This window comes from Hibiscus syriacus, unplaced genomic scaffold (genome assembly GCF_006381635.1).
Source record: "Hibiscus syriacus cultivar Baekdansim isolate YM2019G1 unplaced genomic scaffold, ASM638163v2 tig00111239_pilon, whole genome shotgun sequence".
Classification (NCBI taxonomy): domain Eukaryota; kingdom Viridiplantae; phylum Streptophyta; class Magnoliopsida; order Malvales; family Malvaceae; genus Hibiscus; species Hibiscus syriacus.
The window spans coordinates 385,106-397,203 of record NW_024063031.1 but is presented as its reverse complement, the minus strand read 5'-3'; positions in this window follow the sequence as shown (position 1 = coordinate 397,203).

Below are 12,098 nucleotides of genomic sequence, written 5' to 3'. Positions count from 1 at the left end.
GCTTTGATTCGATTCTAATTCCTCAATTGTCCTGAAACGGATCACTTTCTATCTCTAAATAACAATACACAGATTCATATCAATATTCCAATTGATATTCTAAACTGTCACTTCTTAGGCTAAGAGAAAAGCCCATTTCCTCTTTCAATGAATGTATGCATCGATGCACTACTTGTGCATCGGTGCATAAAATGCATTCGATGTTTTTATTTAATGGGGATGCATCGATGCACTCCTTATGCATCGATGCATAAATCCTATTCGATGTTTTCTATTTAAATTCATGCATCGATGCACTTCATGTGCAACGATGCACCTTAAACAATTTCTGGTATTTATCATCGATGCATCGGTGCACAATGAATGTGCATCGATGCACATTGCCCAGAACTGACATTTTAACACGTAAATCATCAACTCTTCCCTTAATTCTTCTATTTTGATCCCCTATTATGACTTTAACTCAACTATCATTATTGAAACCAACTTATGTCCATATAAATCATATTTATCTTCCATATTTCATCAAGATTCTTAAAAATTAAGAATCTTACTAAACTTTCAAATTTGTTATAAATCTTTTCTAACTTCATAAATCTCCTATTCTTCTTGATGACAAGTCAAATTCCATCTTAAAAATCTCTTATTAACTCTTTTCCAAAATTTCCTTTAAAAACCCATTTTTTTTAATCTTTCATAACTTCTTTATCTTTCAATCTTAAGATAACCTAAGCTTTCCTTAAGCTTAGTTATTATCTAATGATCAAAACCCAACCATAAATTTAGCAAATAACCAACTAACAAAGAAACTCACCTTTGCAAGCTGGCTCTTCACGTTTGAGAGAAGATGAAGATGAAGAAGATAAGTCTAAAACTTATCTCTTCAATCATACCTCTCATATATTATAATACCCATTTATTAATATTTAATATTATCTTTGTTCAATGACCATTTTGCCCTTCATCTACTTTAATAATTACTAACAACTTTTAGGAATTATTTCCAAATAAATCATCGAATTATTCCATTCTTCTACTTAATTCATCAAATTCTTAAACTTTATAATTTAGCCACTAACCCCTAGTTTGGGATGTTACAATTCTCCCCTCCTTAAGAAAATTCGTCCTCGAATTTTCACTTTATAACAATATGAAGCAATCTTTATATACCTCTTTAATTACTCAATACATATCTCTTTCACTCATGCTATAAATAATCTAACACCACTTATAACACTTATCTTGCTTGATTCTTTAAACTCTATCATTCTCATATCTTTCTCTATTTATTCCTCATTATCAAGATTTCCTTATAGCATAACTAAACTATATATTTTCTCATGTTCTCATACGCTATTTAATCCACTCAAGTAACCACAAATCTTATTTACCTGAACATTATACCTTAATGGGTTATATCAATAAACTACTACAATTAACTCATAACTAAAATTAGTACTTCTCTCATCAATTTACTGTTCAAATGTAATTATGCTAGCCTAAATCAACCAATATCATAACGCATTTACTATACAACCGAAAGATACCTGCTAATAATTCTGGGTCCTCACAGTCTTCATTATCATTAAGATTATATATTCTAGTAGTGGAGCGCATCTCCTGTTGAGTAGAAGATTCTGTTTGATTTCTTTCTCTACCTCTACCCCTACCTCTTTGAGACATCAAAACAGATCGTTCTGATTGTGCAAGCTCTATGTCCTTCAATGGACAATCTCTCATGAAATGTCCTATTTCCCCACATCGGAAACAAGTTCCAGATTTTAATTCTACATATCCCACCATGATATCTTCCACAATTCTGACAATGTCTAAATTGTGCTCTTCCATTACCAGACTCTACAAATTGAGTCTGTCTATCTCTCATCTGACTTGATCCTCTAGCGGAGGATGTCATCGACTCTGACCGTGCTTGAGATCGAAAACCAGAATCTCTACTTCTTTTGGGTGATACTAAACTCGATGAAGGCCCCGTTCTTTTAAAAGATTGAACTCTTTGATCCCCATAACGTTCATTCTGAGCTCTTTCAAGAGCTTTTGCACGATTCACTACCTCTTGAAATGAGGACAGATTTAACACAATCAACATCTCCTTTAATCTCGGGCGTAAGCCCTCCACAAACCATTCGCATGCATCTTTTTCTGTTGGAACTAACTCAGCCGCAAAACGACTCAACTTATTGAATTCACACTCATATTCATATATAGTGTGATCCAATTGCTTCAGATTCAAGAATTCTTGTTTCATTTGCTTGATGAACTGGTCTCCTATATACTTGGGTTTGAACTCTTCTAAAAACAAGAACCAGGTCACTTGGTCACTTGTCATTCTTAGAGTAACGTTCGTCTACCATATTCTTGCTTGTCCACGAAGCAAGGAGACTACTCCGTCTAACTTTTCCATATCAGAACAATGAAGTTCATCTAGCATAATCTTTACGTCATTGAGCCAAAAGTCCGCTTCAACAGGACTCTCCTCAAACTTCACCTTTGAATTCAGGAGCTCCTAATCCTTTTAAATCTTTTGCTATATTCCTTCTCGGAGTGGAAGGAGCAGGAGATTGGAAACGCATCAACACCGCGTCTAACGTTCTAAAGAAAACGTCTTGGTCTTGCACAGGCACTCCAGAAAGTGTCTGTCCTTCACCTTGCCTGGCCAGGGCAGGTGAATTACTACCTTCAGCTAATCTATCATTTCTCACTACGTCTCGGGAGTTGTCTTGTCCAGACATCTAATAAAATACAATCATATCATTCTATTAGCAAAACAATATACTTACTTTCTATCAGATCAAAAGTTTTCACTATTCGTTGGCATGTATACTTTTTAAAACACTTTTGACTTCGTTTTTAGCCTAGAATCGGCTAAACCGTAGCTCTGATACCATTAAATGTAACACCCCAACCCGTACCCGACCCGGATACGAGTCCGACGTGTCACATTGACTTTTCAAATCTTGACTCTTAAGAAAAATCCTGGGAAATTTAAAACTTTATTTAAAACAAAATACAGACTTGATCAGAGTGCTCATACTTAATGACTTATTACATGCCAACACTTTATACATAACCAAATACATACTTTGTCAAATACTTCTGATCTGATCTTTTAGTAGTGATACTGTCTTTGCCACTTCTATTCTTTCACTTCTCGTTCTTGGTACCTACGTGTAAATCACTTACACGCTAAGTCAAAGACTTAGTGAGGCATATAAAACATATAATATAACCATATATCATTTCATATAAATAAAAGACATACATATACAAACACTATCAATAATCCTTTCCACTTACCATATACTCATCATATAACACATATAATTCATGTATGTGCATTCATATCATTGAATCACTACATATCAATATGCATGAATCTATGGTATGATAACAATATACAATCAGGTCATGCACACATGCAACTTACCTTCTTTTATCACTTTCACTTTCATTTGTCTATCAATTTTGTGCACTAATGCTGTCACCACAGCTCGTATAAATGTCCCGAAGGATCTATCCAGAGGTCACACAGACCCCGGTAACTATCCAGAGGTCATAAAGAACCTCGGCAACTGTCCATAGGTCCCAAAGAACCTAGGTAAACTGTCCATATATTTCCTTAGAACGTAGGTATACTGTCCATATGTCTCGAAAGACATAGGTAAAACCCTCAACTCTTGGCATGCCAACTACACCTATAGCTCTCGTATCATATACTATGGGCATTTATTTATACATTTCGTATCACTTGTTCTTTCTCTTCTGTCACATATCACATGTATGTGTAACCATATATCTCATATCATATCACATGTATTATATATATACATGTATTCATGTAAATCATTTCATGTAATTCATATCACGTATATCACATGTGCATATAAGCTTATAGCTTCTTTCACATATACATGTAGTCACATAGCTTTCTTTCATGTAACCATGCATGTCATGTCAAATAACATATATCATATGTTGCATTTTCACTTAAGCATATAAATCATATAACATAGCATCCATCTATTTCTATGTATTAATGCATACATGGTAATCACATAACAATTTAGAAGTTACTTCTTACCATAGTAACTCCATCACTGGCTCATCACAAGCCAATGTTAATTCAATAAAATAAGTACAAAATAATTTGCACTCACCTTAGCTTTGCTTTGATTCTATTCGAATTCCTCAATTGTCCTGAAACGGATCACTTTCTATCTCTACATAACAATACACAGATTCATATCAATATTCCAATTGATATATTCTAAACTGTCACTTCTTAGGCTAAGAGAAAAGCCCATTTCCTCTTTCAATGAATGTATGCATCGATGCACTACTTGTGCATCGGTGCATAAAATGCATTCGATGTTTTTATTTAATGGGGATGCATCGATGCACTCCTTATGCATCGATGCATAAATCCTATTCGATGTTTTCTATTTAAATTCATGCATCGATGCACTTCATGTGCATCGATGCACCTTAAACAATTTCTGGTATTTATCATCGATGCATCGGTGCACAATGAAATGTGCATCGATGCACATTGCCCAGAACTGACATTTTAACACGTAAATCATCAACTCTTCCCTTAATTATTCTATTTTGATCCCCTATTATGACTTTAAACTCAACTATCATTATTGAAACCAACTTATGTCCATATAAATCATATTTATCTTCCATATTTCATCAAGATTCTTAAAAATTAAGAATCTTACTAAACTTTCAAATTTGTTATAAATCTTTTCTAACTTCATAAATCTCCTATTCTTCTTGATGACAAGTCAAATTCCATCTTAAAAATCTCTTATTAACTCTTTTCCAAAATTTCCTTTAAAAACCCATTTTCTTTAATCTTTCATAACTTCTTTATCTTTCAATCTTAAGATAACCTAAGCTTTCCTTAAGCTTAGTTATTATCTAATGATCAAAACCCAACCATAAATTTAGCAAATAACCAACTAACAAAGAAACTCACCTTTGCAAGCTGGCTCTTCACGTTTGAGAGAAGATGAAGATGAAGAAGATAAGTCTAAAACTTATCTCTTCAATCATACCTCTCATATATTATAATACCCATTTATTAATATTTAATATTATCTTTGTTCAATGACCATTTTGCCCTTTATCTACTTTAATAATTACTAACAACTTTTAGGAATTATTTCCAAATAAATCATCGAATTATTCCATTCTTCTACTTAATTCATCAAATTCTTAAACTTTATAATTTAGCCACTAACCCCTAGTTTGGGATGTTACAGTTACGATTCGAAAAAGTTACTCCGGAGGATTGACTACCTTTCATACCACTTAGCAGTGAGTTAAATTAATAAATGTTGAAAAGTAGTGTTATAGACGGTAACTTAATAATGATTGTCACGTAATTGCAGCAACAGGCATTGGATACCAACATCAAAGTAAATGATGAGGGTATTGCGAGTTTTTGGGGTCCTATATTGGATAACTATGTGAAATTCACCGACTGTGAGAAGGTAAGACACCATACGAATTGTAAATGATGTTTTCATATATATAATGTTGAATTTTGTCAAATTGGGTGTGAAATTTGTTGCAGATCATGATCACAATAAACTACCATAATTCACATTGGTATCTATTAGTGTTGGATATGGTAGAACGTGTTGCAACGGTATGTGATAGTCTGTTTACATCTGAAGCAGCTAAACAGAGAGTGAATGATGCTAAGAGATTGGTATGTAAGAAAGGAAATTATTTAAATTATAATGCATAATTTGTTTGGAACATAACTTCATATTTTTTAATGCAGATGAAAAAATTAGATAGTTATAATAAGACACACAATTGGGTAGAAGCATGTGGCTCTCTAGGAAATGTCCTCTTGAAAAATTTCAAATTTGCGGAGCATAAAATGAATGAGAAATTGAATGGGTATAAGATGTTATCATAAATAGAAAGCTTAATTTATGCAGGTTTCATAATTGACATGTGTGGTATTCAAATTTTGTAACAGATATGATTGCGGCATTTATGTGATGATGCGGATGGAATCGATCGGTTCTAGAGGGGCAAATGGTGATTTTGTAAGTGGAATTAAAAATTAGTTTGAGGTTAAATTGTTAAAAGTCGTAGATTGAATGTTGTGGTTTACAATACTTAACGTACTGACAATGTGAATATAGGTTGTTGGACATTGGGATCGTATGCGAATATTAAACGATCTCGTAAGCCACAATCAAAATAAACTAAGAGAGGAGATGAAAAAGCTGTCATGAGATACAAGAATAACTAAAGGAAGCGATGATGTAAATGTAGGAGAAATTTTGTATACGATTTATAATTTTGTATATGATTTACAATTATGTACGTGAATGTAATTATGTATGAGATGAGAAAAATTAACAATAGGTTGTTGTACATGTTTCTTATACACAATAGGAGTTATGTTGATAATTACGAAATATAAAGATAGTTGTCTGCATTATTCCAAATGTCACTAACATAATTGTCATCATGTGCAGGACTAAATGGCCATTTCATATTTAGGTATGTACAATAACTACAAAATTCAATAACTTTAAAGTAATAGGTAAATTTACAATGTAGGTGGTAAAAATAGACTTTTTTAATGACAAAATTAACAAACAAAAAGATTTGTTTCCAACATTTTGTCCAATATGTTTCCCAAACGTAAAGTTTCCGAAAAAGTGTGTCGATACATTTATTGTAAGTATCGACCCTAAAAACATCGAAGCCAATTATTATAAAGTAATAGGTAAAATATACCAGTTTAATGAGAGAATATGTTAACAGAGGTGTCGATACAATTATAAAATGTATCGATCCCAAAAACATCGAACCCCATAATTATAATGTAATATGTAATTTTTCAATGTAACCGGTATAAATATACCGGTTTTATGAGAGAATAGGTCTACATAATGTATCGACACTTGTGGAATTTGTGTCAATATTTTTTGTCCAGAATGAATGCCCAAAAGGAGTGCACGCATAAAGTGTCGATACATTTATAAAAAGTATCGATCCCAAGAACATCGAAACCCATAATTATAATGTAATAGGTAATTTTTCAATGTAATCGGTATAAATATACCGGTTTATGAGAGAATAAGTTTATATAATGTATTGACACTTGTGGAATTTGTGTCGATACTTTTTGTCCAGATAGAATACCTAAAAGGGTGCAAGCATAAAGTGAAAATACATTTATAAAAAGTATTGATCCCAAAAACATCGAAACCCATAATTATAATGTAATAGGTAATTTTTCAATGTAACCGGTATAAATATACCGATTTTATGAGAGAATATGTCTACATAATGTATTGACACTTGTGGAATTTGTGTCGATACTTTTTGTCCATAATGAATACCCAAAAGGGTGCACACATAACGTGTCGATACATTTATAAAAAGTATCGATCCCAAAAACATCAAAATCAATAATTATAATGTAATAGGTAAATTTCCAATGTAACCGGTATAAGTATACTAGTTTAATCAGAAAAGCGGTCAACATAATATATCGACACTTTTCAAATTTGTATCGATATTTTTTATCCAGAATCAATGCCCAACAAGGTGCACGCATAAAGTGTCGATACATTTATAAAAAGTATCGATCCCAAAAACATCGAAACCGATAATTACAATGTAATAGGTAAATTTACAATGTAACCGGTATAAATATATCGATTTAATTAGAAAAGCGGTTAACATAATGTATCGACACTTTTTAAATTTGTGTCGATACCTTTTTAAATTTCGCGTGTTTTTTCCCCTTCATTATTCATAGATTATAATCGATACAAACTCCAAATTAAAAAACCCTAAACCTAAAGACAGAAGAAAACTCTTCCACTCCGACGAATACCAGAGTTCTCATAACAGTTACGATCAGATATTCAGGTAAATTTATAGATATTTTATGGGTTTGATTGATTTCCATATTGGACTATTTTTTTCCTTAATGTGTTTGTGTTCCAATGTAATAACATTCACACCCAAAATGGCTCCAAAACATCAGCGTCAGAGGCACGGTCTTTCTTAAAGCTATTCTCAACCAAGCTCTTCTCAATGACAACCTCTTTCTCAATCAATTGCTTCTTCTGAGAAAATCAGGTCATTCGAAACTCTGAACTTTAGATCCGATGCGGAGAAAAAAATATGGAAGAGCAGTTTCAAAGTAAGGAAGATTCGTCCCGAACATGTCATTGACTTGGGTTTCTTGTTCGATAATAAATATGGTTTTAGTTTTAAATCCACATTTACATCTTGGGGTTGGCTTGAATTCCTTGGTGTAGAACCAAAATATTACCCCAACCTAGTTAGAGTATTCTACAACTATGCTTCCTCCAGCGTGAGCCTAATAAGAGTAAAATAATAGAAACTGATACTCATGTCATGGGGAAGGATATATATATATCTCCGGATACTATTGCAGAGGGTATAGGTGTACAGAATAAAGGGGATTCAGATGAAAATGATTTAGATACTACAATACAACGGGTTGCTAGAAATAGCCCAATTCACCTAGATGTAGAGGCGAGAGTGTTTCACAAAATGCCCACTTGGTTTATTCAGCCTACTGGGGGAAAATATTCAATGATTTGAGACATCGATTATTGGTGGATAGAAAAGTATAGATCCAAAACAGCTCCAAATATTGCCAAAATGGTATTTAATTCAATTGTATATATGGCCACAAAGGGAGCATCAATTTCAACTTCACTACCATATGGATGTGTCATCACCCATCTGTTGAATAAGATAGAAGTTTATTTTTCACATGACGCCCCTGTTCGATTAACCCACAAGATTGACATGTTATTTATTACTAGAGCGGAATATGATTTTGTTGAAAATGTCGGTTGGAAGCGTGTCAAGGATGTCGGATTAGATCAAGAGAGGGAGGAAATGGACCCCATTGGCCATGAAGACGACCAACCAATAGGAGACGCAATGATGGAAGAAGCTCCACAAGCTCCAGAAGCTCCAGGTGGAGATGATGTAACAATTAAGACAGTGATGAAATACATGGTCAATTTTCAGGAGCATATTAATTCCCTTGTGAGCGGAATGTGAGCCAATATTTCATCATTGCGCGATGAAGTCTCCATCTTGCGTGACGAATTACTTCAACGATATCAAACGAGTTAGGTAATTAATTATTTATGTTTCTAAATATTTACACGTTGTGAAATGTATTTTCTTTTCTTTTAACATATATGGACAACCAAGCGGTCAATGAAGATGACGATGAAGATGAAGATGAAGATGATGATGATGATGATCCAAACAAGTATATCGTGTCTGCAACGCCGCCTGCAAGAAAACTTGTAATTTTTGATGTTAATGGTGTCCTTGCCTACATCCCAAGACATCCAAAAGGTTTCAATTCTGTTCATTTGTATCCATTATTTTAACATATAAGCGTACAACTTTAATCTTATTTCTTCATGTTGTAGATGTTATCCTCAAAACAGGATTATATGAATTTATGCATTTTTGTGTACATAATTTTGTTGTTGCCATTTGATCATCCAATATGAGGTTAGAATTGTTGAGCAATTGAATTACTATAGCCAAAATCGTTAATATATAATTAAATGTTAACATTTAAATTTGATTACAATCTCAGGCATAACATCGACCTGTACTTGAGAAACTACCTTTGGTCTCTGACCAATTTCTATTCGTTTGGGTAAGATGAATGTCATTACACTTTGCTAACTTTAATTTGTCTATGATTCCTAGATATTTATATTCTACTGTTTGTAAACAGGATCAAGGAAAGTGCAAAACAAAAGATAATGTGACCTACTGTAAAGATCTCAATAATGTTTGGAACGAGTATCCTGATTTTAACGCTCTAAATACACTGTTCGTCGATGATTCATCGTGAAAAATGATTTATAATCCGGTAAGTTACATTTATACCATATTTTTCTAGTTAAACAGGTGTTCATACATTGATTGATTAACAATTTATGTTTTTATATGGATAAACAATTACATGTCCACATTCCTTCGACGCTACTTCCCATTCGGACGACGATGATCTAGGTATGACACAAATTTATTCATGATTATGCTAATTTAGTTTCTTGTTAGTAAAATTGCACCTGATTAGTTTGATAATTGAAATTATTTATATATGTCATCAGAAAATGGCGGTAACATACGAGAGTATTTGAAAAATTTGTTGAAGGCGCCTAATGTTCCGGGCTTCGTTAGCAATAACCCTTTTCCATCAGATTAATTTCGTTGTGACTACATTATTTGAACATTGTTATGTATAAATTTTTTGTGTATGTATGTTTTGGTTTGATTATATTATTAGTATATTTGCATTCGATTCAAAAATACTAAAACATATAACACAATAACTGTGTCTTTTAATATTGCACAGTATAACATGTGATTTATACAGTAAATATTTCATTCGGACGGGCAGTGCATAACAAAACAATCTATCTCTTCCATGTCTTTATTCCCATGTGACAAGTGTGACAACCCCATCAACTCACAACTCAGCTTTGAACTGAATCAATATTGTCTTTTACCCGCTTGATGGTTCATAACGCATGTTACTTGAACAGTCTCAGACAATTATGCAATTTTCATGTTCATTTCGTATTTAACCAAAGGCTGAATTTAAATTTCAATTTGAGTTTGAATTTCAATATAAATTTCGGCTCCACTATAAATATTAGCCCGAGCCTTTGTTCTATCCAAACAACAACTTACTTAATGGAAGCATGAGACATCAAATTTCATTTCTAAGATAACAACTTACTTTTTTCAAAACTTATTAACTTAGACAATATGCATGTTATCATTGGTTATTCCTAATTTTCATTGTTTTTTTCCACCTTTAAATGCGAGGGAAATCCCGACCATCGTAATTTTTGGTTAACAAGCAGGAAGATTGGATATCCGAAGAATGCCTTTCGGATGCTATCCATTTCAGGCAACTCATTCAGATAGGTTAACCCTAAACCAAAATTATCTTAGCCAAACATACTTGATGTAGAAACAGCTGCAGATTTAAAATCTCAACGGTGATGCATTTGGTTCTCAAACAGTTAAAGCGTCAGAAATGTTTCGGACGTATGATTTAGGTGGTATACGGGAAATGCAACAAATGACAACTAAAATTCTCAATAATTGAGGGCTACAACTTGTAAAAATAACAAAAATAATTGAAGGGTACACGTGTATAAACTATCGATACTTAGCTAAATTAATAATGTAAATGGGAAAATTCTACCGGTGCAATGATAATAGGCATACATGACAAGCAACTCAACTTGTCATTTACGACTATTTTCATTATATCGGAGAACTTTTATCTGTTTACATTGTTAATTGTACCGGGGTTTATGCTTTACGTGTGTATCTTTCATTATTTAACATTATTATTAAAAGCTCTAGCGTTTAATTCTCGAGAATTTTTTGATGCATTTTGTTGTATTACCCGTGTACCACCCAAATCATAAGTCTGAAATACTTCTGATGCTTTAAATGTTTGAGAACCAAATGGATCGCCTTGGGGATTTTAAATATGCAATTGCTTCTACATTAGCTATGTTTCTCGCAGACGGTTTCGGTTTACGGTTATCCTATCTTCATGAGCTGGATGAAATGGATAGTATTCGGAAGGCATTCTTCGCATATCCAATCATTCTTGCTCAAAATTATGATGGTCGGGATTTCCCTCGCGTTTCATTTAGGTTGATTGCTCCGAATATATAACGACATTTAATCTCCGAATCGTTGTTGGTTGATTGGTCGGGCTTTTATATCCATATTTGCTTCTCTGTATACCGAGACATTTGAGGATTGTTGAAATATCAATACTAGTTATTAATGTATTTTATATTTGCGTGCAAATGTATCAAAACACATTATTAAAGAATAGTTGTTTATAATCTTCACAATAAAGTTTCCAATTTTAGAATTTCTAAATCGGTTAAAATTTGAGAAAACGGTAAAAAAATTAAACAATCGATTAAATATAACAGATTGAAAATGGACACAATCGATTTCTCTAATTTCGCCTATAAAGT